The sequence below is a fragment of the Anomaloglossus baeobatrachus genome, chromosome 4, assembly GCF_048569485.1.
Source record: "Anomaloglossus baeobatrachus isolate aAnoBae1 chromosome 4, aAnoBae1.hap1, whole genome shotgun sequence".
NCBI classification, from domain to species: domain Eukaryota; kingdom Metazoa; phylum Chordata; class Amphibia; order Anura; family Aromobatidae; genus Anomaloglossus; species Anomaloglossus baeobatrachus.
In genome coordinates this window covers 678,805,714-678,833,222 of record NC_134356.1, presented here as the reverse complement: position 1 = coordinate 678,833,222, position 27,509 = coordinate 678,805,714, and the positions used below count along the sequence as shown (strand labels likewise).

The 27,509-nt window shown below is 44.2% G+C and overlaps 1 long non-coding RNA gene and 4 other non-coding genes across 5 annotated transcripts; 1 reads left to right on the top strand and 4 right to left on the bottom strand.

Moving 5' to 3' along the window:
• The first annotated feature begins 545 nt into the window (after nt 1-545).
• LOC142302119 (uncharacterized) lies at nt 546-2,085 on the top strand. The gene is made up of 3 exons (XR_012752935.1): nt 546-728; nt 1,646-1,720; nt 1,805-2,085. It is a non-coding gene; the product is annotated as an uncharacterized LOC142302119 (long non-coding RNA).
• A 10,085-nt stretch (nt 2,086-12,170) lies between these two features.
• Nucleotides 12,171-12,252, bottom strand: TRNAS-CGA (transfer RNA serine (anticodon CGA)). The gene has a single exon. It is a non-coding gene; the product is annotated as a tRNA-Ser (tRNA).
• Nucleotides 12,253-15,508: 3,256 nt separating this feature from the next.
• TRNAS-CGA (transfer RNA serine (anticodon CGA)) lies at nt 15,509-15,590 on the bottom strand. The gene has a single exon. It is a non-coding gene; the product is annotated as a tRNA-Ser (tRNA).
• A 2,404-nt stretch (nt 15,591-17,994) lies between these two features.
• On the bottom strand, nt 17,995-18,076 carry TRNAL-CAA (transfer RNA leucine (anticodon CAA)). Its single transcript has one exon. It is a non-coding gene; the product is annotated as a tRNA-Leu (tRNA).
• Nucleotides 18,077-23,018: 4,942 nt separating this feature from the next.
• On the bottom strand, nt 23,019-23,100 carry TRNAS-CGA (transfer RNA serine (anticodon CGA)). Its single transcript has one exon. It is a non-coding gene; the product is annotated as a tRNA-Ser (tRNA).
• Nucleotides 23,101-27,509: the final 4,409 nt, after the last annotated feature.

The following is a 27,509-nucleotide window of genomic DNA, read 5'->3' as shown; positions in this document are numbered from 1 at the left end:
CAATAATCTTGGGGCTGGCGGATCACTGACAGATTTATAAAAGAGTCCGATCTGCGCCGTAATCCAGTGGCCATATAAGTCAATGGGGTCCGGGATAGCGCATAAACATTGCGTATGTGGACGTTAAGGCTATGTGCGCACGTTGCGTAAATACATGCAGTTACATGACATGTGACATGTCACTTCTTTCCTGCGCTTTGCCGGCAGCTCCTGCTCTGTCTATGGGAGGAGCTGCAGGCAGAGCGCATGGAATCGGCTTTCACCACGGACATTTATGCAGCGATTTAAAGCGCACATGTGCTCTTCTGATCGCTGCGGAATTTTAGGCAATGACTGTACGCAACGTGCACACATAGCATAACAGTCCGTGTACGCTCAGCACTAGTGTTAACATTGGTTAGCCCATTATATGGTGGCTCTTTAACATGAGTAGTACCACATGAGTAATTACACCCACATGACACCCAGCACATGAGTAGTACCACAAGAGTACTTCTTGTGAGTTATCCCCACGTGCAAATATTACAATGTATAATTTAATGCAGAGCCGCAGCCCCAGCAGGACCCACCTCCAGACCCGGAACCGCAGCTGGAGCCTCCACCAGACCTGGAGCCACAGCTGGAGCCTACACCACACCAGGAGCCACAGCAGGATCCACCAGCAGAGGCGGAGCACCAGCCGGAGCCACCTTCAGTCTCTCCCTCCTCACTTCATGTCATCGGAGCAGGTTTGCCTTACAGTAATTTTTTAAGTTAAAACTAGGGCAATATAACTTTGACAGGATAGAGCTATCTTACCCACAGCTCCCAGATTTACCATTATCTGAAATACCTCTATCTATCTATATTTCAATCTATATAATATCTATCTATATAATATCTATCTATATTTCTCTATCAGCCTTAAGGCCGCTTTACACGCAGCGATATCGGTATCGATATCGCTAGTGTGGGTACCCGCCCCTATCTGTTGTGCGACACGGGCAAATCGCTGCCCGTGCCGCATAGCATCGCCCAGACATGTCACACATACTTATCTGCCCGGCGACGTCGCTGTGACCAGCGAACCGACTCCTTTCTAAGGGGGCGCTTCGTTCAGTGTCACAGGGACGTCACAGCCGCGTCAATGAACCGCCGCCCAATCGAAGCGGAGGGGCGGAGATGAGCGTGACGTAACATCCCGCCCACCTTTTTCCTTATCGTCCGGGAGGCAGGTAAGGAGAGGTTCCTCGTCCCTGCGTTGTTCCACGGAACGATGTGTGCTGTCGGAGGAACGAGGAACAACTTCGTTACTGCTGCAGTTACGACATTTGAGAATGGAACCTCATGTCAGCGATGAGCATTTTGGCATGTTTTTGCAACGATGCCAAATCGCCCATAGGTGTCACATGCAACGGCACAGCTAATGCGGCCGGATGTGTGTCACCAATCCCGTGACTCCAACAAGTTCGCATTAGCGATGTCATAGCGTGTAAAGTCTCCTTTACAAAGAGTCTAAAGGGTCCCACATAACCAATCATATATTAGAATACACCTCCATAGTCCTCCATGTATAATTATGCAGCCAGCCTCTCCAGTCAGTCCTCCATGTATAAAGCAGTCTCTCCAGCTGTGATGTACTATGAAGTGTTTTGTCTCACCCTAGCCGCTGAAGGTGATGCCAGAGGATTCGGGTGGAACCTCAGCCCGTCTTTACCGGACGAGGAGGAACACCCAAACCGTAAGTTTAAACAACAAACATGTACCTCTAAATGATATATCTACATATAATTTGCCTTTTTAAGTTGTACCATTCCCTCCATAGAAATACCAACATTAGAAGACCTTCAGGCCTCACACACGAGGATTCTGGCGACACAGCGCACTGTGGCAGCAGCACAACGCACACTGGCAGCGGCACAGCGCACACTGGCCACAGCAGTTACGCAGCACGGAGTGCAGCTGGCCAAATATGTGGCATCCCAACAACAGGGCGGCCGATAAGTTTTGTTTGTTTGTTTAAAATATTGTTTTTTATGTATATTTGTGTGATTATTGCCCATCAGTGTTTGTGGGCGTTGCCATGACAACACTGACAATAAAAAGTTTTTCATACCTCATTTTTGTGGTCTCCTTGAATAGTTACAGTAGGACTACATTTTGCTTGGAGGAATAGATGTGTTTGAAGTTTTGCATACTCACCATGTCCACCAAAACCCTAATGCTGCCAATCCATGTCCGTGTCCTGGGGAAGCCTCCGATCACCATGCAATCATCCAGTGGGCATTCACGCCGGATAGGTACAGGGAGTGGAAGGACCAGTGACGCACGTGCGGTCACTTAACGTGGTGACGTCAGGAAGGTATTTCAGCTTACTGTACTTCGCAACTTCACCTGCGCTTCTGCACAATGGATCATACTACGGGAAGAAGACAAGATCGGAGGATTTCTCCCAGGAGCCAGACATGTGTCGGCAGCATCGTTGGATGTTGCCTATGGATATATGTGGCTGTGTGTATGTATGTATGTACCAGTTAAAGACACAAACACTGAGTGCAAGAGGGAGGGACCCCTGTTTGCTACACGGGACTCTGTGTGTAATTCTTGTGAACTGTGAGTACACCATTTACCGCCGGTCCAACTCGGCACGTCACCTTCCCCAGCCATTTTTCCCATACACCTGGGACTACACCTCCCCTATCCGTCTCACCATCAGTCACCACAACCCACGGGTGCCCTTACCGACAACTCACTCCACAGTAATAAGTACGAGCATGGGTCCGGCCACCGCTGCTTACTAACAGGCCAAAGGCGGGATGCAGATGGGTTGGTGCATGTATACAGATGCATACATGTAATATAATGATTGTGAGTGATGATAGATCAGGGGTCGGGAACCTATGGCTCGCGAGCCAGATATGGCTCTTTTGATGGCCGTATCTGGCTTGCAGACAGGGCTCCTACCTGTCTATGGGAAGGATCAGGGCCGGCGCCAGCACCCGGCTACTCAGGGGGGCCCGGTGGCCGCGCTGTCACCGCCCCCCGCCGAGGATCGAGCTTTCAATTGCATCGGCATCGCAGGTGCCGATACAATTGAGAGCAATGATGAGAGAGTGAGCGGCGCGCTCTCTTATCATTCTCCCCGCTGTGACTGTCGGCGTTCTTCTGACAGCTCTGCAGCGAGCGCGGTGACGTCATCACTGCGCGCCTGCTGAGAGGTCAGCGAGCGACAGCAATGGACGACGCGCCGAGGAGACCGGATCAGCGGGGGACCGAGAAGTGAGATGCCCCTCTACTGACACTGGGCTCCCCTGACTCACAGACCGGCCACTACACAGCGGCACTAGTACACATAGGGGCCCGGCAGCCGCTCTGCGTCTATGTGTAGTGCCGCTGTGTAGTGGCCGAACTGTGAGTCAGGGGAGCCCAGTGTCAGTAGAGGGGCCCCTGACCTGGAGAGGCCACCAGCCATGTCTGAGCTGCAGGAGTGCTCCTGACCTGCACAGCAGACGGAATCTCCATCCTGCAGGACCTGCGATGATGTCACGCCCATGTGACTGTGTGGGAGGAGACACAGGATGCCGGGCAGAAAGCAAGATACTGAATCCTGAAGGAGATAATGGACACATGACTGGTAATAAGAAAAGAGGGGACATGAGGGTGAGGGGGGCTGCAGGGTGAGGGGCATATGAGGGCTGCAGACTGTGACAGAAGCATGTGAAGGGGTGCAGAGTGTTTGAGAGGGGTAAGTTGGGGTACAGGCAGGGTGAGATATGTGAGCAGGGTGTGTGAGATATGGGGGTGTATTGTGTGTGATATGGGTGGTGCAGGCTGTATGGGAAGCAGGGTATGTGACATATGGGGGTGTAGTGTGTGGGATATGGGGGGTGCAGGCTGTATGGGGAGCAGTGTGTGTGTGTGTGATATGGGGGGGTGCAGGCTGTATGGGAAGCAGGGTATGTGACATATGGGGGTGTAGTGTGTGAGATCTGGGGGGTGCAGGCTGTATGGGGAGCAGTGTGTGTGTGTGATATGAGGGGTGCAGGCTGTATGGGAAGCAGGGTGTCTGGGCCACTGACAGATACAATTGCTCCAGCGGTCACTTAGTACACAAAGGAGTGTTCCTCTCTGCTGCACTAAGCCACCGCTGGACCTAAACAATAATTCGCTGTAAAATAATAAAATAGATAATTGACATAACTGACAATGCGTTGTGTGACATGTCCAATATTCCAGCTTCTTTCTTCTGCGAATGCCTCAAAGCTGGCATTCTCTCAACATCAGGTGGGAAGAATGCCAGCTTCCAGTCATGCGCAGGAAAAAGAAGAAGCCAGACTGCTGGACTGATGTCATGCATCGCAAGTTCACAATGTAAGTTATTTATTTGATTTTCTTACTGCTAATTACCATTGTTTCAGTCCAGTTGTGGCTTTATACAGCAGGGAGGAGCATTCCTTGCTGTACTAAGTGAACATTGGAGCGATTGATCTGTCAATGGCCCTTTAAACATATTGTACGGCTCTCGCGGAATTATATTTCAAAATATGTGGCGTTTACGGCTCTCTTAGCCAAAAAGGTTCCTGACCCCTGTGATAGATGTTTACTTCCTTTTTGAAATGAAAACTACCAAACAGCAGATATACATTTTAAAGTGTTTATAAAACATGTAAACTAAAACACAAAAATATTAAGGAAATTAATGCCCGCTGCCCTCCGCTTGCCCAGCCGCATAACGGGACATCATCCGAGCATGATGGTCGAGCTTGGCCATCAGTCTCCTCTGTGCAGATATAATTCTTCTCTGCGCAGCAACAATGCTTGAGTGAGAAGAGACGAGGTCTGCGAAAGTTGGGATTCCTGTGGAGGGAATGGTAAAGGTTTTAAATTATAATTTTTGTTTCTGCTTAGTGTTAAGAGACATACGAGATTCATGTTAAACACTTACGGCTTTCCTCCTCGTCGGACACAGAGGGACTGATGGATCCAGCAGGGGGCTCTTCCTCCACCGAGGGCTCATTCACCTCTGGGGGCTCTGGATCCTCCGGGGGCTCATGCTCCTCTGGATCCTCCGGGGGCTCATGCACCTCTGGGGGCTCTGGATCCTCCGGGGGCTCATGCTCCTCTGGTAGTTCCTGCTGTGGTCCTGAAGAGAATTAACCTTATTACATACATATATCTATATATATATATATATATAATCAATATACCTATCTATATAGATAAGTCTATGTATATACCTATTATATGTATGTGTTAGGCCCCCTTCATACGTCCGTGTTTGGCCCGTTTCCGTATGTCCCGGAGACACGGCCAAACGTGAACCAATGTTAATCTATGTTTGAGGTCACACCTGCGTTATTGCAGAATGTTCGTGTGTCTGTGATCCGTATGTGTTTCCGTTTTGCACGGAAGCATGTCCGTTTTCTGCACGTGACACGCACACGCGGACACCATGAAAGTCAATGGTTATGTGCGCACAATACGTGACACGGATGCATCTCTGTATGCTCCGTGTACGTTTTGTGCTTTTTTCTAGTGATGCCGGGCATTCATTGGTTTCCTGCCTATGTCTGTCAATCTCCCTCAATACGTCGGTCGGTCTCTATGTCTGTCGGTCTCTCTCGGTCTTGTCTGTCCCTCTCTCGCTGTCTGTCGGTCAGTCACCCCCCTCTGTCATACTCACCGTTCCCCGATCACCGGCGCGGCGCTGCACGGCTGTTCTCTAAACTCCAACGGCTTTTCCTCTTTTGAAAACAGTTGGCCACTCATTAAACAATCTCCTTATTACCACTTATTATTAGCGTGGGGGCGTGTCTAACTGCAAGCAATCATAGGTGGCGTTGGGTGGGGAAAGCAGGGAATACGAGATTGTTTAATGAGCGGCCGGCTTTTTTAAAGAGGAAAAGCCGCCGGAGTTTAGAGAACAGCCGTGCAGAGCCGCGCTCCGGTGATCGGGGAACGGTGAGTATGAGAGAGGGGTACTCCATTCAGTTACACTGAGGATTAGCGTTCACCGGTGAGTCCTTCACGGGTGACCGCAAATCAGGACGCGACACCCAGACACAGGCGTGGTATGACAATGATTTTGGGTTAAGTTCACCCCAGTTCATTCTCTATGCGCGACTCTGTGCTGTCAGTGGGTATGTATCTTCGACATTGTGCATCAGAAACACGCATAATTTCACACGGACAACACATACACATGACAGTTTTTTCTCACACGCTTAAACGGACAACCAACATGCACACACGGGTAGCATACCTCATTCCCACAGATGACACAAAAAAATGAAAACGGACTTGAAAAACGGACGTAACACACGTGCATGTTTTTTCATGGACGTGTGAAGGGGGCCTTATATGTGTACATCTATATATCTATATCATTATATATAGATATATATACATACATATATACATTTAATACCATTATACATTCCCTAGGCCCAACCTTCTACACCCACCTTGATTATGCAGCCTCTCTGCCCGTATGGCTGAGATACGGTCGCTTGATCGATAACGCAGATCCGCAATTTTTTTACGGATCTGTGAAGAAGTCCTTTCCACATGGAATTTTCTCCTCAGACCTCGCTGTATCCTCCTCAACACCGATTTTTTATGGAGAAGTGGATGCTGATGCGACTCATGACAATTATAATCACGAGCATCCACTTCCCTTATCAAAAACCGGACCTCAGCCTCCCCCCAAGCTGCAGCTCGCCTGCGTGCCGCCATGTTTAATTATCGGACGCAGTTGCGGCTCCATAGGCAACGCAGGTGCGTCGCCAACGGACACGCCTCCTTGCATGATTGGATGCATAGTGTCACATGGACGCTACCTGCAATCAGATTGGTGGTGGAGGCGGTGAACCCTGCTCCAGCCAATGTCTAAAGAGATTGCGTCTTTGAACATGGCTGGATTTTACTATTTCTCCAAGTTCGACTTGTTATTATGATTGAAGGTAAAAGTGAAACTGTCACTTTCAACTCCAAATCAGTGAAGCCGGTCACCAGAGGAACTACAGGAGCGGACTCCCGCCATTACACATACGTTGCGTCAAGTGTCGCTTTAGCACCAACTGCATGTTCACAAACCATGTTCAGAGAAAAACGCAAAAGGGATGTCGTTTTGGTCGCAGATTCCGCTAATACGACCCCGTTAGTAAAAGCTATAGAGTAGACAGCTTCATCGATTTTCATTGCTGGGAGTGCGATCATTTTTTTTTTCTTTTCTTTTTTTTAAAATCGCAACTGCATATGTAAATTGCAAGTGAAGAAGAATCCAGAATTGTTTTCCTCTCATATAGATGTTTTGATATTTATATATATATATATATATATATATATATATATATATATATATACATACATATACATATATACATACCTACCTATATATATATATATATATATACATATATATATATATATATATATATAGATACATACATATACATATATATACATACATATATATACATACATATATATACATATACATATATATATATGTATGTATATATATATATATGTATATATATATATGTATGTATGTATATATATATATGTATATATATATATATATATATATATGTATATATGTATATGTATATATATGTATATATGTATATGTATATATGTATATGTATATATATATATATATATATATATATATATACCGTATTTTTCGCTTTATAAGACGCACCGGAATATAAGACGCACCCCAAACTTAGACATAAAAAAGGTAAGAAAAATGGGGTCCGTCTTATACTCCGGTGTTCTCTTACCGGAGGGGGGCAGCAGTGGTGGTGAAGCGGGGTCACAGGAGGCACAGGTTGTGCTGGCAGGCGCGGCAGGTCAGTGGCAGCGGGGTCCGTGATTGCAGGTGCCGTGGTTGCAGGCGTGGTGGCGTCCACGGTGGCAGGATCCGTGGGGTCCGTGGTGGCGGCAGCAGCCGTGGCGTGTGAGCCGTGCAGCAGGCCGGTGCAGTGAGTGTCCGCGGTCCCGGTTGAGTGGTGGCAGCGGCGGCGGCGACTGCTCAGTGGTGGCATGGACTGCTCAGTGGTGGAGTGTGTCCGCGGTCCCGGTTCAGTGGTGGCAGCGGCGGCTCAGTGGTGGGAGTGGCGGCAACTGCTCAGTGGTGGCAGCGGCAGGGACTGCTCAGTGGTGGCGTGTGTCCGCGGTCCCGGTTCAGTGGTGGCAGCGGCGGCGGCGGCTCAGTAGTGGGAGCGGCGGCGACGGCTCAGTGGTGGAGTGTGTCCGCGGTCCCGATTCAAGTAATGGCGCCCGGAGCGACGCATGCGCAGATGGAGCTCTCATCCAAGGGCTCCATCTGCGCACGCGCTGACTCCCGGAGCAGCGCGTGCGCAGATGGAGCTCTCATCCAAGAGCTCCACCGGCGCCATCATTTGAAAGTGGGACTGCGGACAACTGGTAAGCTGCACAGCCGCCCGCCCCGCATGCACAGCTGCCCGCCCACTCTGCGTACAAGCCGCCGGGTACCTGTGCTTGCGTGCGGTGGCAGCCGGGTACCCATGGCTGTGTGCGGGCGGCAGATGGGTGACTGTGTGAGGGCGGCAGCCGAGTACCTGCACGGGCACCCGACTGCCGCTCGCACACAGCACCCGGCTGCCGCCCGCACACAGCCATGGGTACCCGTCTGCCACCGCATGCAAGCACAGGTACCTGGCTGCCGACCCCACACAGCACCCGCTGCCGCCCGTACACAGCCACGGGTACCCGGCTGCCGCTGCATGCAAGTACAGGTACCCGGGCGCTTGCATGCAGCCACAGGCACCCGCCCGATCGCCCCCCCCCCCGCTACCGCTTTATAAGACGCACCCCCCATTTTCCTCCCAAAATTTGGGGAGGAAAAGTGCGTCTTATAAAGCGAAAAATACGGTATGTATATGTATATACATATACATACATACATATATATATGTATATGTATGTATATGTATATATATATGTATGTATATATATATATATATATATATATATATATATATATAAATATATGTATATGTATGTATGTATATATATATATGTATATGTACCGTGTTTCCCCGAAAGTAAGACCCTGTCTTACATTAATTTTACCCCAAAAAGGCCCACCCTGTCTTACTTTCGGGGGAGGTCTTACATTAGCCGAAAAAAAATGACAATTTCTTTTTAACCAATAAATTAACATTTATTAACATGCTGAAGAGTCGGTCATCACCAAACAGTAGAATAAAACAAATGTGCACACAGCCCCATACCCCATAACAGTGCCGTATCCCACTGCACACAGCCCCATACTCCATAACAGTGCCGTATCCCACTGCACACAGCCCGATACCCCATGTGTGGGTGTCTGTGTAGGGCAGTTGTTTGTGGTTCCCAGTGTGTGTGTGTGGTGTGATGTTCCCCTCCCAAACCCAAAGCGGGGTCTACGTGCAGACCGCACTAAAGAGTGCAGCACTACAAACGTGGACGGACCATAAGTTTTTCAAAAAACATCAAGTAGTTTAAAAAGTAAATTTTTAGGTTTATTACACATGATTACACAAAATGAAAGGATTGGTTATATTACATCAGTCTACCACTATAAATTCTGATGCTGCCAAGTCACTGCACCAGGGCCATTGAAATATTGGCAGTATTTTTCTCGGCAGGCCTTCGCATCATCCTTTGTTCTGCCGTGCACGACCGGTTGAAGGCCTGCAATTGTACGATCGTTTTCACGCCATTCACCAAGCTCCACTTCCCCATTTGTTGGGTCTACCGAGTCCACAAAGCCAGGTGGGCAGTACCCAATAGCATCACGCCGCCGAAGAAAGTTGTGCAACACGCAACAGGCCAAAACAACATAGTCTATGGATTCAAGCTTCATGTTCATAGGTGTGTGGAAAACACGAAAACGGTTGGCCATGATCCCAAAAGCGTTTTCAACAACCCGACGGGCCCTTGACAGACGGTAATTGAAAATTCGTCTTTCCACCGTCAAACTTTTTTGAGGGAAAGGTTTAACAAGATTTGCGTGAAGCGGGAATGCCTCATCGCTGACAAACACAAAATTAAGGTTGTCTCTAGTCTCAGAGTTGGGTGGCAAATTCAGTTCACAGTTGTCCAATCGCTGTCCAAAACGTGTGTGCTCTATAACACCACCATCGGATACCCTCCCATTCATGCCAACTTCAACAGTTATAAATTCATAATTGGCGTCAACTAGGGCCATCATAATGACGCTAAAATAGCCCTTGTAATTAAAGAAATAGGATCCGCTGTTCCCTGGTTGGGTGATCCTCACATGTTTCCCGTCCAAAGCCCCACCACAGTTAGGGAACTGCCAAAGATGGTCAAAATCAGAGGCAATCTTTTTCCATTCCTCTTTTGTTTTGGGAAACTGCATGTAGCTCCTCAGACTGCGGACAATCGCATTACATGTCTCCGGAATTATAGTACTGAGCAGTGGCCTTGAAATGGCTGCAGAAAAATGTAAGTCTTGCAGTGAGCGTCCAGTGGCGAGGAAACGCAGTGTAACAGCCAATCTTTCCTCTGCCGGGACAGCAGCACGCATTCGTGTATTCTGCCGTTGAATATATGGCTTGACACTCTCCAGTATTAATTTGAAAGATTCCTCTGACATGCGCAGATAGTTCCGAAAATCATGAGGATTGTTCTCCTGCAGCTCTCTGACTAGTCGCATGTGGGAGAATTGGGACCTCTTCCGCAGCCACTCTCTGGTCCACATGCGACGCCTTCTTTTTGAACGCATCTGTGCCTCATCTTCTTGCCGAGCTGCCTCAAGCAGCAATGCAGAAACCAAAACAGCACGCTCGGTGTGGTTCATGATGTGCAAACTGCAAAATAAAATGATAAATGATATAAATATCGTCAAAAAAAGAACTAATTTATTATAATCGCACACACACATAAAATGCAGCAGAAAGAGAAAATGAATACTGACAACAAGCAGTATAGGCTTATAAATGTGAAAACATGAACACAATGCAGAATACTATGATATCATTCAAACAACACTACAAATTATACCTACCAAAGAAATATGTAATATAAAACTATCAGAAGGTGGAAGATGAAAGCACGGAGGTCTCTAGTGCGATCCCGCCAACAGAGAACGTACGTGCGACCTCGTTGACTTATTACTCAAAGCCGCAGTCGTGACCACAAATTGTAGTTGAAGAAGCCGTTAATAAGATCCGCAAACCAGCACGCAAGCTTGGAGGTCTCTACTACGATCCGAAAAGCTGTATGAACAAAGGACGGAAGTGAGAGACCTTTTGCTTAGTTGCGACCACCAATCGGAGTTGAAGAGGGAGGAGGCCTAAACCACGCCTGCGTTGTCTAATTCTGAATCACCAACTAGTTGCTGGTTGTTGATACGGTGTCAGACATGTTCCCAGCGGGACACCAACAACCAAAAAATGGCCCAGGTCATTCAGCAACAACCAACAACCTCACAGCAGGGGCCAGGTTGTTGCTAGATGTCACACACAGCAACGTCGCTAAGGGGATCGCTGTTACGTCACGAAAAGTGTGACTCATCAGCGATGTTGTTAGCGATGTCGTTTAGTGTGACTGGGCCTTAAGTGAATTTTGCAAAAACATCTGATAACTTGCTGTACAGATTGGCTGTGGTGGCCGAGAGGTTAAGGCGTTGCACTTGATATTCAATGGGGTTTTCCCTGAACAGGTTATAATCCTGTTCACAGCGATGTATTTTATAAATAGTAAACAGAGATGTTTAACTTCCTTCAGAAGGAAATCCCTATAAATCTATGGTTGAGAAAAGTCTAAAATCATTGTGAAAATGAATAACTGCCATCTACAATACAAATGTCTTTCTTGTTAGACTCAAAAATAGTAAGATATATGAAATAAGTGAAGGTCTATATTTCTCATGACGCCGACTACTTCTTTCCATGTTCCAAGAAACCTCAGATCAGACCTGTCTCTTTCTCTTTTTTAACTATTTGCCAATAAAAGCATACTTTAAAGCTTTTTAAGTAAATTGAAGACCCAAATAAAGTTTTATTAAAATAAAAAAAGTGTAAAAAATGAACTAAACAGTTAAATTCCCAAGTTTCTTGCTTCTTTTTGCTCAAATCTCAACCAAGTATTATAGAGATTTATCTCTAAAGGAAATTAATTTTCTCCTTCATATGTGTGGGTGTAAAAGACAGCGCTGTGAACAGGATTTGAACCTGTGTGGGGAGACCCCATTGGATTTCGAGTCCAACGCCTTAACCACTCGGCCATCACAGCCAACCTGAACAACAATAAATCAGATGTTTTACAAAGATCATTCTAGAGCAGGACATAAAACAAGGTTTTGGGTTAAGTTCTCTTGAATCTCTATCTCATGGTCACAGGGCAGAAAAACTGCTTGACTTACTGAAAGTATAAGGTGTAATCTCAGGTCAATATAAAGAAGCCGATAAAAGCTTCATATCCTGGGAAACACAGAGATTTGGTCTACTAGATGTATTTTACTGTTGAAGTTTTTTTCACAAAGAATGTAACCAGGGAATTAATTTGAGTATTTTATTTTCTTTTTCTATACTATAATTTCAGTAAAATTTAATCAAATATGTTCCATCATTTCAAAGGTAAAACCCTACATTCTGAACATGTTTTGAATCAATGTGAGGATTTCAAGTCTAACATCCATGTGGCCATGGAAATACTTGCCTTCGCCGATGGTTCTCTAATATCTTTTCAGACCCACAGTTTATATGCTTGCTTTCAAATGTGGGAATGGACTTTTAATGGCTGATAGACGTTTGAGGTACAGCATATTCAGCAATCGAGACAGGTTTCATCAGAGCTTTTTAGGGGAACATGGATATTGTTAATCTCCTTGGAAACATCCAGTTCTGTTTATTTCAGTTTTGATATTGTTTTGACACAGTTATACCAAACGAAACTTTTTGGAATGGGTTTGACTTCAAGATCAAGAACTATGTAATCTTAGGTCAATGAAAAGGAAGACATAAAGGGCATATCCCGTAGGGCAGACAGAGGTGTGTGAGCTCCAATGACCTTTCTGCCCAACTGCTGTTTGGCCATGTTCCAGAAATCAGTAATCCCGTTGAGGGTTAAACAGAGTTTCAGGAACCGGTGACTTTCTGTAAGGCAGTTTGTTGGCAAGGAAGCTTCCCCACAGCTTACTAAGCAGATTGAAGACCCCTCTTACTTCCAAGACTCTGCCTAAAAATTGCAGTTCCCAGAAAAAGTCAATGAAATAAGCAGTCTACTGTGATCAGAGGTGGCCCACTGGTTAAAACATTGGACTTGCAGCCATAAAACATTCAATGCACATGTAAAAAATCTTGTCTCTTGAGGTTCACTTTGACTAACTTCTGAAAAAAAGTAAACCTTTATTTTTACACATAAAATGGATCAACCGATTTAAAAATGGGTGATCCCTTCATTTTCTAATCTTTGGGTCTAAATTTGTTTCACAATTAAAACTAAAATGTAAATTACTTGACGTTTCCAGGACATTGGCGATTTCCTTTATTCTTCTCAGGAAGCTCTGACCAGACCTGTCTATGTTTCTGAATATGCTCTGCCCAAAACGTCTATCTGCAAATCAAAAGTCCATTCCCACATTCAACCACAAGCAGAAAAACTTATTGCCAAAAGACATTGGAGAACCATCAGAAAAGGCTACAAAGCTCGATGGCTACATGAACGTTAAACTTGAAATCCGCATTATGGTTCAAATTATGTTCAGAGTGCAGGGTTTTACCTTTGAAAAAATGGAACTTAGCTCATGAATGTTTAGTGAAATCAAAATATAGAAAAAGTTGATGAAAAAGAAAAAATATATATACAGATTAATTCCCTGGTTGCATTCTGTTGCAAACCACAAATTGAACAGTAAAAAATATCTAGTAGACCACATCTCATTATGCCCAAGGATATAACGCTTTTATCATTTTCTTCATGCTGATATGAGATCACACCTTTCTCTATCAGTAAGTCAAGCAAGATTTCTTTCCTATGACCATATTGTCAATATAATCAAAGTAAACTTAACCCAACACCTTCTTTAGACCTGACTCTTAAGTGAATTTTGCAAAAACATCTGATAACTTGCTGTACAGATTGGCTGTGGTGGCCGAGAGGTTTAGGGGTGCTTCACACACAGCGAGCTCGCTGCCGAGATCGCTGCTGAGTCACGCTTTTTGTGACGCAGCAGTGACCTCATTAGCGATCTCGCTGTGTGTGACACTGAGCAGCGATCTGGCCCCTGCTGCGAGATCGCTGCTCGTTACACACAGCCCTGGTTCGTTTTCTTCAAAGCCGCTCTCCTGCTGTGACACACAGATCGCTGTGTGTGACAGCAAGAGAGCGACAAATGAAGCGAGCAGGGAGCAGGAGCCGGCGTCTGACAGCTGAGGTAAGCTGTATCCAAGATAAACATCGGGTAACCAAGGTGGTTACCCGATATTTACCTTAGTTACCAGCCTCTGCAGCTCTCACGCTGCCTGTGCTGCCGGCTCCGGCTCTCTGCACATGTAGCTGCTGTACACATCGGGTTAATTAACACGATGTGTACAGCAGCTAGGAGAGCAAGGAGCCAGCGCTAAGCAGTGTGCGCGGCTCCCTGCTCTCTGCACATGTAGCTGCATTACACATCGGGTTAATTAACCCGATGTGTACTGTAGCTAGGAGAGCAAGGAGCCAGCGCTCAGTGTGCGCGGCTCCCTGCTCCCTGCTCACACTGGTAACTAATGTAAACATCGGGTAACCATACCCGATGTTTACCTTAGTTACCAGTCTCCGCAGCTTCCAGACGGCGGCTCCGTGCAAGCGCAGCGTCGCTTGCACGTCGCTGCTGGCTGGGGGCTGTTCACTGGTCGCTGGTGAGATCTGCCTGTTTGACAGCTCACCAGAGACCATGTAGCGATGCAGCAGCGATCCTGACCAGGTCAGATCGCTGGTCGGATCGCTGCTGCATCGCTAAGTGTGAAGGTACCCTAAGGCGTTGCACTTGATATTCAATGGGGTTTTCCCTGAACAGGTTATAATCCTGTTCACAGTGATGTATTTTATAAATAGTAAACAGAGATGTTTAACTTCCTTCAGAAGGAAATCCCTATAAATCTATGGTTGAGAAAAGTCTAAAATCATTGTGAAAATGAATAACTGCCATCTACAATACAAATGTCTTTCTTGTTAGACTCAAAAATAGTAAGATTTATGAAATAAGTGAAGGTCTATATTTCTCATGATGCCGACTACTTCTTTCCATGTTCCAAGAAACCTCAGATCAGACCTGTCTCTTTCTCTTTTTTAACTATTTGCCAATAAAAGCATACTTTAAAGCTTTTTAAGTAAATTGAAGACCCAAATAAAGTTTTATTAAATAAAAAAGTGTAAAAAATGAACTAAACAGTTAAATTCCCAAGTTTCTTGCTTCTTTTTGCTCAAATCTCAACCATAGTATTATAGAGATTTATCTCTAAAGGAAATTAATTTTCTCCTTCATATGTGTGGGTGTAAAAGACAGCGCTGTGAACAGGATTTGAACCTGCGTGGGGAGATCCCATTGGATTTCGAGTCCAACGCCTTAACCACTCGGCCATCACAGCCAACCTGAACAACAATAAATCAGATGTTTTACAAAGATCATTCTAGAGCAGGACATAAAACAAGGTTTTGGGTTAAGTTCTCTTGAATCTCTATCTCATGGTCACAGGGCAGAAAAACTGCTTGACTTACTGAAAGTATAAGGTGTAATCTCAGGTCAATATAAAGAAGCCGATAAAAGCTTCATATCCTGGGAAACACAGAGATTTGGTCTACTAGATGTATTTTACTGTTGAAGTTTTTTTCACAAAGAATGTAACCAGGGAATTAATTTGAGTATTTTATTTTCTTTTTCTATACTATAATTTCAGTAAAATTTAATCAAATATGTTCCATCATTTCAAAGGTAAAACCCTACATTCTGAACATGTTTTGAATCAATGTGAGGATTTCAAGTCTAACATCCATGTGGCCATGGAAATACTTGCCTTCGCCGATGGTTCTCTAATATCTTTTCAGACCCACAGTTTATATGCTTGCTTTCAAATGTGGGAATGGACTTTTAATGGCTGATAGACGTTTGAGGTACAGCATATTCAGCAATCGAGACAGGTTTCATCAGAGCTTTTTAGGGGAACATGGATATTGTCAATCTCCTTGGAAACATCCAGTTCTGTTTATTTCAGTTTTGATATTGTTTTGACACAGTTATACCAAAGGAAACTTTTTGGAATGGGTTTGACTTCAAGATCAAGAACTATGTAATCTTAGGTCAATGAAAAGAAAGACATAAAGGGCATATCCCGTAGGGCAGACAGAGGTGTGTGAGCTCCAATGACCTTTCTGCCCAACTGCTGTTTGGCCATGTTCCAGAAATCAGTAATCCCGTTGAGGGTTAAACAGAGTTTCAGGAACCGGTGACTTTCTGTAAGGCAGTTTGTTGGCAAGGAAGCTTCCCCACAGCTTACTAAGCAGATTGAAGACCCCTCTTACTTCCAAGACTCTGCCTAAAAATTGCAGTTCCCAGAAAAAGTCTATGAAATAAGCAGTCTACTGTGATCAGAGGTGGCCCACTGGTTAAAACATTGGACTTGCAGCCATCAAACATTCAATGCACATGTAAAAAATCTTGTCTCTTGAGGTTCACTTTGACTAACTTCTGAAAAAAAGTAAACCTTTATTTTTACCCATAAAATGGATCAACCGATTTAAAAATGGGTGAACCCTTCATTTTCTAATCTTTGGGTCTAAATTTGTTTCACAATTAAAACTAAAATGTAAATTACTTGACGTTTCCAGGACATTGGCGATTTCCTTTATTCTTCTCAGGAAGCTCTGACCAGACCTGTCTATGTTTCTGAATATGCTCTGCCCAAAACATCTATCTGCAAATCAAAAGTCCATTCCCACATTCAACCACAAGCAGAAAAACTTATTTCCAAAAGAAATTGGAGAACCATCAGAAAAGGCTACAAGGCTCGATGGCTACATGAACGTTAAACTTGAAATCCGCATTATGGTTCAAATTATGTTCAGAGTGCAGGGTTTTACCTTTGAAAAAATGGAACTTAGCTCATGAATGTTTAGTGAAATCAAAATATAGAAAAAGTTGATGAAAAAGAAAAAATATATATACAGATTAATTCCCTGGTTGCATTCTGTTGCAAACCACAAATTGAACAGTAAAAAATATCTAGTAGACCACATCTCATTATGCCCAAGGATATAACGCTTTTATCATTTTCGTCATGCTGATATGAGATCACACCTTTCTCTATCAGTAAGTCAAGCAAGATTTCTTTCCTATGACCATATTGTCAATATAATCAAAGTAAACTTAACCCAACACCTTCTTTAGACCTGACTCTTAAGTGAATTTTGCAAAAACATCTGATAACTTGCTGTACAGATTGGCTGTGGTGGCCGAGAGGTTAAGGCGTTGCACTTGATATTCAATGGGGTTTTCCCTGAACAGGTTATAATCCTGTTCACAGCAATGTATTTTATAAATAGTAAACAGAGATGTTTAACTTCCTTCAGAAGGAAATCCCTATAAATCTATGGTTGAGAAAAGTCTAAAATCATTGTGAAAATGAATAACTGCCATCTACAAAACAAATGTCTTTCTTGTTAGACTCAAAAATAGTAAGATATATGAAATAAGTGAAGGTCTATATTTCTCATGACGCCGACTACTTCTTTCCATGTTCCAAGAAACCTCAGATCAGACCTGTCTCTATCTCTTTTTTAACTATTTGCCAATAAAAGCATACTTTACAGCTTTTTAAGTAAATTGAAGACCCAAATAAAGTTTTATTAAATAAAAAAAAGTGTAAAAAATGAACTAAACAGTTAAATTCCCAAGTTTCTTGCTTCTTTTTGCTCAAATCTCAACAATAGTATTATAGAGATTTATCTCTAAAGGAAATTAATTTTCTCCTTCATATGTGTGGGTGTAAAAGACAGCACTGTGAACAGGATTTGAACCTGTGTGGGGAGACCCCATTGGATTTTGAGTCCAACGCCTTAACCATTCGGCCATCACAGCCAACCTGAACAACAATAAATCAGATGTTTTACAAAGATCATTCTAGAGCAGGACATAAAACAAGGTTTTGGGTTAAGTTCTCTTGAATCTCTATCTCATGGTCACAGGGCAGAAAAACTGCTTGACTTACTGAAAGTATAAGGTCGGTGTAATCTCAGGTCAATATAAAGAAGCCGATAAAAGCTTCATATCCTGGGACACACAGAGATTTGGTCTACTAGATGTATGTTACTGTTGAAGTTTTTTTTCACAAAGAATGTAACCAGGGAATTAATTTGAGTATTTTATTTTCTTTTTCTATACTATAATTTCAGTAAAATTTAATCAAATATGTTCCATCATTTCAAAGGTAAAACCCTACATTCTGAACATGTTTTGAATCAATGTGAGGATTTCAAGTCTAACATCCATGTGGCCATGGAAATACTTGCCTTCGCCGATGGTTCTCTAATATCTTTTCAGACCCACAGTTTATATGCTTGCTTTCAAATGTGGGAATGGACTTTTAATGGCTGATAGATGTTTGAGGTACAGCATATTCAGCAATCGAGACAGGTTTCATCAGAGCTTTTTAGGGGAACATGGATATTGTCAATCTCCTTGGAAACATCCAGTTCTGTTTATTTCAGTTTTGATATTGTTTTGACACAGTTATACCAAAGGAAACTTTTTGGAATGGGTTTGACTTCAAGATCAAGAACTATGTAATCTTAGGTCAATGAAAAGAAAGACATAAAGGGCATATCCCGTAGGGCAGACAGAGGTGTGTGAGCTCCAATGACCTTTCTGCCCAACTGCTGTTTGGCCATGTTCCAGAAATCAGTAATCCCGTTGAGGGTTAAACAGAGTTTTAGGAACCGGTGACTTTCTGTAAGGCCCCCTTCACACGTCCGTGATACACGTGCGTGTTTGGTCCGTTTCCGTATATACCGGAGACTCGGCCAAACGTGCACCAAATTTAATCTATGATTGTGGTCACACGTGCGTTATTTCATTATGTCCGTGTGTGCGTGTCCGTGATCCGTATGTGTTTGCGTTTTGCAGGGATGCATGTCCGTTATCTGCACGGAGCACGCACACGTGGACACAATGAAAGTCTATGGGTATGTGCACACACGTTAGTAAACACGTATGCATCTACCTATAGTCCGTGTCCGTTTGGTGTTTTTATTTCTAGTGATGTCGGCTATTCTTTCTATTTCTGCGTATGTCGGTCAATCTCCCTGAGTCCGTCGGTCGGTCTCTCTGTCTCTCTGTCGATCTCTCTGTCTGTCTGTCCCTCTCTCACAGTCTGTCGGTCAGTTTCCCCCCTCTCTCATACTTTCCGTTCCCCGATCCGCGGCGCGGCGCTGCACGGCTTTCTCACTGCTGCGGCGGCTTTTACTATTTTGAAAAAGCCAGCCGCTCATTAAACAATCTCCTATTCCCTGCTTTCCCCGCCCACCGGCGCCTATGATTGGTAGCAGTGAGACACGCCCCCACACTGAGTGACAGGTGCCTCACTGCACCCAATCACAGCAGTCGGTGGGCGTGTCTATACTGTACAGTAAAATAAATAAATAAATAATTAAAAAAAAACGGCGTGCGGTCCCCCCCAATTTTAATGCCAGCCAAATAAAGCCATACGGCTTAAGGCTGGTATTCTCAGGATGGGGAGCTCCACGTTATGGGGAGCCCCCCACCCTAACAATATCAGTCAGCAGCCGCCCAGAATTGCCGCATACATTATATGCGACAGTTCTGGGGCTGTACCCGGCTCTTCCCGATTTGCCCTGGTGCTTTGGCAAATCGGGGTAATAAGAAGTTAATGGCAGCCCATAGCTGCCACTAAATCCTAGATTAATCATGTCAGGCGTCTCCCCAAGATTCCTTTCATGATTAATCTGTAAATTACAGTAAATAAACACACACACCAGAAAAAATCCTTTATTAGAAATAAAAAACACACACATATACCCTGGTTCACCACTTTAATCAGCCCAAAAAAGCCCTCCATGTCCGCCGGAATCCAGGATGGTCCAGCGTCGCATCCAGCGCTGCTGCATGGAGGTGACAGGAGCTGCAGAAGACACCGCCGCTCCCGACAGCTCCACGCGGCAAATGAAGACAGCCGCGCGATCAGCTGAGCTGTCACTGAGGTTACCCGCTGTTACTGGATCCAGTGACAGCGGGTAACCTCAGTGACAGCTCAGCTGATCGCGCTTCTCACCTCATTTGCTGCGTGGAAGTGACCGGAGCGGCGGTGTCTTCTGCAGCTCCTGTCACCTCCATGCAGCAGCGCTGGATGCGACGCTGGACCATCCTGGATTCCAGCAGACATGGACGGCTTTTTCGGGCTGATTAAAGTGGTGAACCAGGGTATATGTGTGTGTTTTTTATTTCTAATAAAGGATTTTTTCTGGTGTGTGTGTTTATTTACTGTAATTTACAGATTAATCATGAAAGGAATCTTGGGGAGACGCCTGACATGATTAATCTAGGATTTAGTGGCAGCTATGGGCTGCCATTAACTTCTTATTACCCCGATTTGCCAAAGCACCAGGGCAAATCGGGAAGAGCCGGGTACAGCCCCAGAACTGTCGCATATAATGTATGCGGCAATTCTGGGCGGCTGCTGACTGATATTGTTAGGGTGGGGGGCTCCCCATAACGTGGAGCTCCCCATCCTGAGAATACCAGCTTTCAGTCGTATGGCTTTATCTGGCTGGCATTAAAATTGGGGGACACCGCACGCCGTTTTTTTTTAATTATTTATTTATTTATTTTACTGCACAGTATAGACACGCCCACCAGCTTCTGTGATTGGGTGCAGTGAGGCACCTGTCACTCAGTGTGGGGGCGTGTCTCACTGCAACCAATCATAGGCGCCGGTGGGCGGGGAAAGCAGGGAATAGGAGATTGTTTAATGAGCGGCCGGCTTTTTCAAAATAGTAAAAGCCGCCGCAGCAGTGTGAATGCCGTGAGCGCCGCGCCGGGAATCGAGGAACGGTGAGTATGAGAGAGGGGGGGAAACTTCAGTCACTCGTGGGATTAGCGGTCATCGGTGAATCCTTCACAGGTGACCGCTAATCAGTACTAGACACAGACAGAGCCGCGGTATGAGGATAAAGTCGGGTGAAGTTCACCCGAGTTTATTCTCATCGCGCAACTCTGTCTGCTGTCAGCCGACATTTATAAACGACATTGTGCATCACACACACGGACATTCCACACGGACATTCCACGTACACATACACGTTAATTCCACATGCACACACGGACGTTCTACACACAAACACGGCTAGCATACGCAATTTACACAGGTGCCACACGGACCATAAAAACAGACAGAAAATCGGGACACCGACCCGAAAAACGGCCGGTAACACACGTGCGTGTTTTTCACGGACGTGTGAAGGGGGCCTAAGGCAGTTTGTTGGCAAGGAAGCTTCCCCACAGCTTACTAAGCAGATTGAAGACCCCTCTTACTTCCAAGACTCTGCCTATAAATTGCAGTTCCCAGAAAAAGTCTATGAAATAAGCAGTCTACTGTGATCAGAGGTGGCCCACTGGTTAAAACATTGAACTTGCAGCCATCAAACTTTCAACACACATGTTAAAATCTTGTCTCTTGAGGTTCACTTTGACTAACTTCTGAAAAAAAGTAAACCTTTATTTTTACACATAAAATGGATCAACCGATTTAAAAATGGGTGAACCCTTCATTTTCTAATCTTTGGGTCTAAATTTGTTTCACAATTAAAACTAAAATGTAAATTACTTGATGTTTCCAGGACATTGGCGATTTCCTTTATTCTTCTCAGGAAGCTCTGATCAGACCTGTCTATGTTTCTGAATATGCTCTGCCCAAAACGTCTATCTGCAAATCAAAAGTCCATTCCCACATTCAACCACAAGCAGAAAAACGTATTTCCAAAAGACATTGGAGAACCATCAGAAAAGGCTACAAGGCTCGATGGCTACATGAACGTTAAACTTGAAATCCGCATTATGGTTCAAATTATGTTCAGAGTGCAGGGTTTTACCTTTGAAAAAATGGGACTTAGCTCATGAATGTTTAGTGAAATCAAAATATAGAAAAAGTTGATGAAAAAGAAAAAAAATATATACAGATTAATTCCCTGGTTGCATTCTGTTGCAAACCACAAATTGAACAGTAAAAAATATCTAGTAGACCACATCTCATTATGCCCAAGGATATAACGCTTTTATCATTTTCTTCATGCTGATATGAGATCACACCTTTCTCTATCAGTAAGTCAAGCAAGATTTCTTTCCTATGACCATATTGTCAATATAATCAAAGTAAACTTAACCCAACACCTTCTTTTAGACCTGACTCTTAAGTGAATTTTGCAAAAACATCTGATAACTTGCTGTACAGATTGGCTGTGGTGGCCGAGAGGTTAAGGCGTTGCACTTGATATTCAATGGGGTTTTCCCTGAACAGGTTATAATCCTGTTCACAGCGATGTATTTTATAAATATTAAACAGAGATGTTTAACTTCCTTCAGAAGGAAATCCCTATAAATCTATGGTTGAGATAAGTCCAAAATCATTGTGCAAATGAATAACTGCCATCTACAATACAAATGTCTTTCTTGTTAGACTCAAAAATAGTAAGATATATGAAATAAGTGAAGGTCTATATTTCTCATGACGCCGACTACTTCTTTTCATGTTCCAAGAAACCTCAGATCAGACCTGTCTCTGTCTCTTTTTTAACTATTTGCCAATAAAAGCATACTTTACAGCTTTTTAAGCAAATTGAAGACCCAAATAAAGTTTTATTAAAATAAAAAAAAGTGTAAAAAATGAACTAAACAGTTAAATTCCCAAGTTTCTTGCTTCTTTTTGCTCAAATCTCAACCATAGTATTATAGAGATTTATCTCTAAAGGAAATTAATTTTCTCCTTCATATGTGTGGGTGTAAAAGACAGCGCTGTGAAGAGGATTTGAGCCTGTGCAGGGAGACCCCATTGGATTTCGAGTCCAACGCCTTAACCACTCGGCCATCACAGCCAACCTGATCAAAAATAAATCAGATGTTTTACAAAGAACATTCTAGAACAGGAAATAAAACAAGGTTTTAGGTTAAGTTCTCATAAATCTCTATTAACAACGCGGTCACAGGGAAGAAAAACTGCTTGACTTGCTGAAAGTATAAGGTGTAATCTCAGGTCAATATAAAGAAGCCGATAAAAGCTTCATATCCTGGGACACAGAGATTTGGTCTACTAGATGTATTTTACTGTTACATTTTTTTTCACAAAGAATGTAACCAGGGAATTATTTCAGTATTTTATTGTATTTTTCTATACTGTGATTTCAGTAAATTTTAATCAAATATGTTCCATCATTTCAAAGGTAAAACCCTACACTCTGAACATGTTTTGAATCAATGTGAGTATTTCAAGTCCAACATCAATGTGGCCATGGAAATACTTGCCTTCGCTGATGGTTCTCTTATATCTTTTCAGACCCACAGTTTATAAGCTTGCTTTCAAATGTGGGAATGGACTTTTAATGGGTGATAGCCATTTGAGGTACAGCATATTCAGCAGTCGAGACAGGTTTCATCAGAGCTTCGGAGGGGAACATGGATATTGTCAATCTCCTTGGAAACATCCAGTTCCGTTTATTTCAGTTTTCATACTGTTTTAACATAGTTATACCAAAGGAAACTTTTTGGAATGGGTTTGACTTCAAGATCAAGAACTATGTGATCTTAGGTCAATGAAAAGAAAGACATAAAGGGCATATCCCCTTGGGCAGTCAGAGATGTGTGAGTTCCAATGACTTTTCTGCCCAACTGCTGTTTGGCCATGTTCCGGAAATCAGTAATCCTATTGAGGGTTAAACAGACTTTCAGAAAGCGGTGACTTTCTGTAAGGCAGTTTGTTGGCAAGGAAGCCTCCCCACAGCTTTCTAAGCAGATTGAAGACCAATCTTACTTCCAAGACTCTGCCTATATAAATTGCAGTTCCGAGAAATAGTCTATGAAATAAGCAGTCTACTGTGATCAAGGGTGGCTCACTGGTTAAAACATTGGACTTGCAGCCAACAAACTTTTAACGCACATGTTAAAATCTTGTCTCTTAAGTAAAGTTGAGCATGGTTCGCGGTTCGAGGTTCTCCAGTTCGCGGCTTGAGTGATTTTGGGGGCTGTTCTAGATCGAACTAGAACTCGAGCGTTTTGCTAAAGCTCGATATTTCTAGATACGTTCGAGAACAGTTCTAGCAGCAAAAAGACAAGCTAATTATTAGCTGGCTTTCTGCTGTAATAGTGTAAGTCACTCTGTGACTCACACTATTATGAAATTTCAGCGTATAGTGTGCGGGAACAGCGCATTCAGATCACTGCTGTTTGGATAATGGCGATCGCCATTTTTTTCTTTTTTTTCCTTGTCTTCCTTCCCTTAGCGCGCGCGTGTAGTGGGGCGGGCCAGCATGTCAGCCAATCCCGGACACACACACAGCTAAGTGGACTTTTAGCCAGAGAAGCAACGGCATGTGTGATAGGATGTCCATGTCACATGTCCATGCATTATAAAAACGGACATTTTCCTCCAGCACGCTATTATCTGCCTTCTGCGTCTTGGTGTCAGTCACCGCTGGCGTAGCTCCTGTCTCCGATACTGCTGTGTACGCTCTATACACAGTGCTATACAGAATAGGGATAGAAGTTTCTATTAGTCCTTTTAAGGGCTAATACCAGCAGGGTCAGAGCCATAGGTGACAGTCAGGTCTGTGAAAACAGATTTTAACAGCTACACAAGATGACAATGTCTGTGTAGCTAAGGTCAGGGATTTCATAGCTGCATTTTCCCATTAGGAGGGATAGAAAGGGAGGCTTCCTTTCCTCTACCCAGACCCACAACCCTGCCACTGTACCCTCCTGCCCTTTGCACACTCAAACTCATTGTTACTAAGCCATTATACTAGCAAACACTGAGTAAACTTAGTTGCATCCTAAAAGTGGCTGTTGGACTTCCATTAGTGTCCCACTGGTGCAAATCTATGTGCAGCACCTCTGCATTGCACACTCAAACTCATTGTTACTAAGCCATTATACTAGCAAACACTGAGTAAACTTAGTGGTATCCTAAAAGTGGCTGTTGGACTTCCATTAGTGTCCCACTGGTGCAAAGCTATTTGCAGTACCACTGCATTACACCCTCCTGCTCTGTTTTTAATAAGCTATAATAATAGCAAAAAATGTTGCCATTCAGTGGCATCCTAAAAGTGGCTGTTGGACTTCCATTACTGTCCCACTGGTGCAAAGCTATTTGCAGTACCACTGCATTACACCCTCCTGCTCTGTTTTTAATAAGCTATAATAATAGCAAAAAATGCTGCCATTCAGTGGCATACAAAAAGTGGCTTTTGTACTCCATTTGTGCCCCACAGGTGCCAAGCTATTTAGAGCACCTCTGTATTACACCCTCCTGCTCATTTAGCTACTCTATTTTTATAGCAAATTGATGGAATTCCTTGCTGCATTTCATCATTAGGAGGAATAAAAAGTGAGGCTTCTCTTACTGTCCTGGTACCCACAGAACACGGCCACTGTACTCACCTGCCCACTTTTGCCACGCTATTTTATTTGCCCAAAGAGCTGACTCTTTTTCTACCATCATAAAATTGTCTGGAATACTAAGTTATTGTTCATTTGCTGCCAAGCAAGGTGCAACACCTGTGCATTCTTCACTCCTTTCCATTTGTGGAACGTAATTATTAACTGCAGGTAGTTTAGCCAATGTTTGATGAAGGTGCAGGCGTGGATATAATGTTTCCTTCATCCAATGGTGGTTCTCTCGATGTCTGACAGCTCAACAATAACATCTGTTTGCACTTACAAAACAAGTGATGACCTGCCAATCACACTCCCGCTTACGGGTAAAGGGGTGGAAGTTCAATGTGAAAAAGCATGTGTGACTGCTGTCCCCACAGTCACAGAGGATGAAGAGCACGCAGATGCACGTGATGGGGCAGGCGGTGGTTGCACAGGCACGCTAGGCCGCATTGTAGCACAGTGAAATTCTCATTGCGACTTATGCTTCATTTTAAGTCTTGTATTTGGTGTGATCCCCAGTATGCAGCAAAACCACGCAACAGGAAAAGCACTGTTTGCAGTTGGGTTCATAAATGATTCTTTCACTTTCCCAAAACAAACAATAAGAACCATGCATTAAATTGAAATAATAGAACAATCTATTCAGGTACCTACTGCTTGCTAAGCCCTCTGCGTAGCAGCAGTAATTGTGTGTTTGTGTGTGTGTGTGTGTGTGTGTGCGCGCAAAGACAACTTACTAGTGGCGCATCACAAGAGCTTCCCAGTTATCTACCTAAACATAGACAAAACACATCACCCACCCTGAATACCCTTGTTAGCTGAAGCCTCACAGATAAGGCAGATGATAACAGTGTGAATGCAAACCACACAGCTCTGCAACACAGTCATGCAAATCTTGTAAAGCAACATTCAATGCAAACATGTGTCGCTGTCCCTCTATGATTTAAACTGTACGTGACAATTTGACAGTGCAGAGGCAGCAAGTGTGATTGTCTATATAGTCGTCCTACCCAGAACAGATATGTGTTTTCATAATAAAACAAAGTGTTGCGTGCACGCATTACTGTCTGGGCACAGCCTACCGTACCCGGGTAATGTGATGTCCAGTTGCCATAAATACAGACTTTACGCTCCTATCATGGTTAACAGTATAGACAGCACCGGAAGAATGTTGGTCTGTGGCACAGGATGCTGCTCAGTGGCATTACGGTACTCCTCACCAAACTCCACAATGACTCCCCTCACAATTGAATGAAGTGTTTCCGCAGTTGCTCCTTCCTGTGTGCCGATTTACCACAGCCGCAGCCTAACTCCAGTGTTTCGCCAACTGAGCATGCTCTGCCTGACTTTGTCATTCCTGAGGCAAAGTCTTAATTTTGGGCTACAGCGCATGCTCATTTGGACTGTGCCTGAGTCATTCTGCGACCTGCGGCTCAACACATTTACACAGGGCCCTGGTGCTTGACTCACTCTCGGGAGGCCACTAAAACTAACTGCACCCAACATCAGCCCCAGGTGTCCCCTTACACTGCAGTGGCGGTCCCCACTGACCGCAATACTGAGAGTGGCATCACGAAAATACATATAAAGAAGCAACCTAAGTGTGACCAGACTCTTCCTCCACGTGGAGTCCCTGAAGGTAATGCACCAAAACAACACCTGTGGGGCTTCACACTGACTGAGAAAAGCCTCTTTGCACAGGTACTTGCACTCCGTGACGGGTCTAAGTCCTGTGTTGTGCCTAGACAGTATGCTGAAGCGGATAGTCTTTTTTTCAGAAACTGTATTTCATGCTACTGAGCATGCTCAGGCACTTACTGAATCAGAGGCTAGGTCGGGTAATGAACTCTTTGGC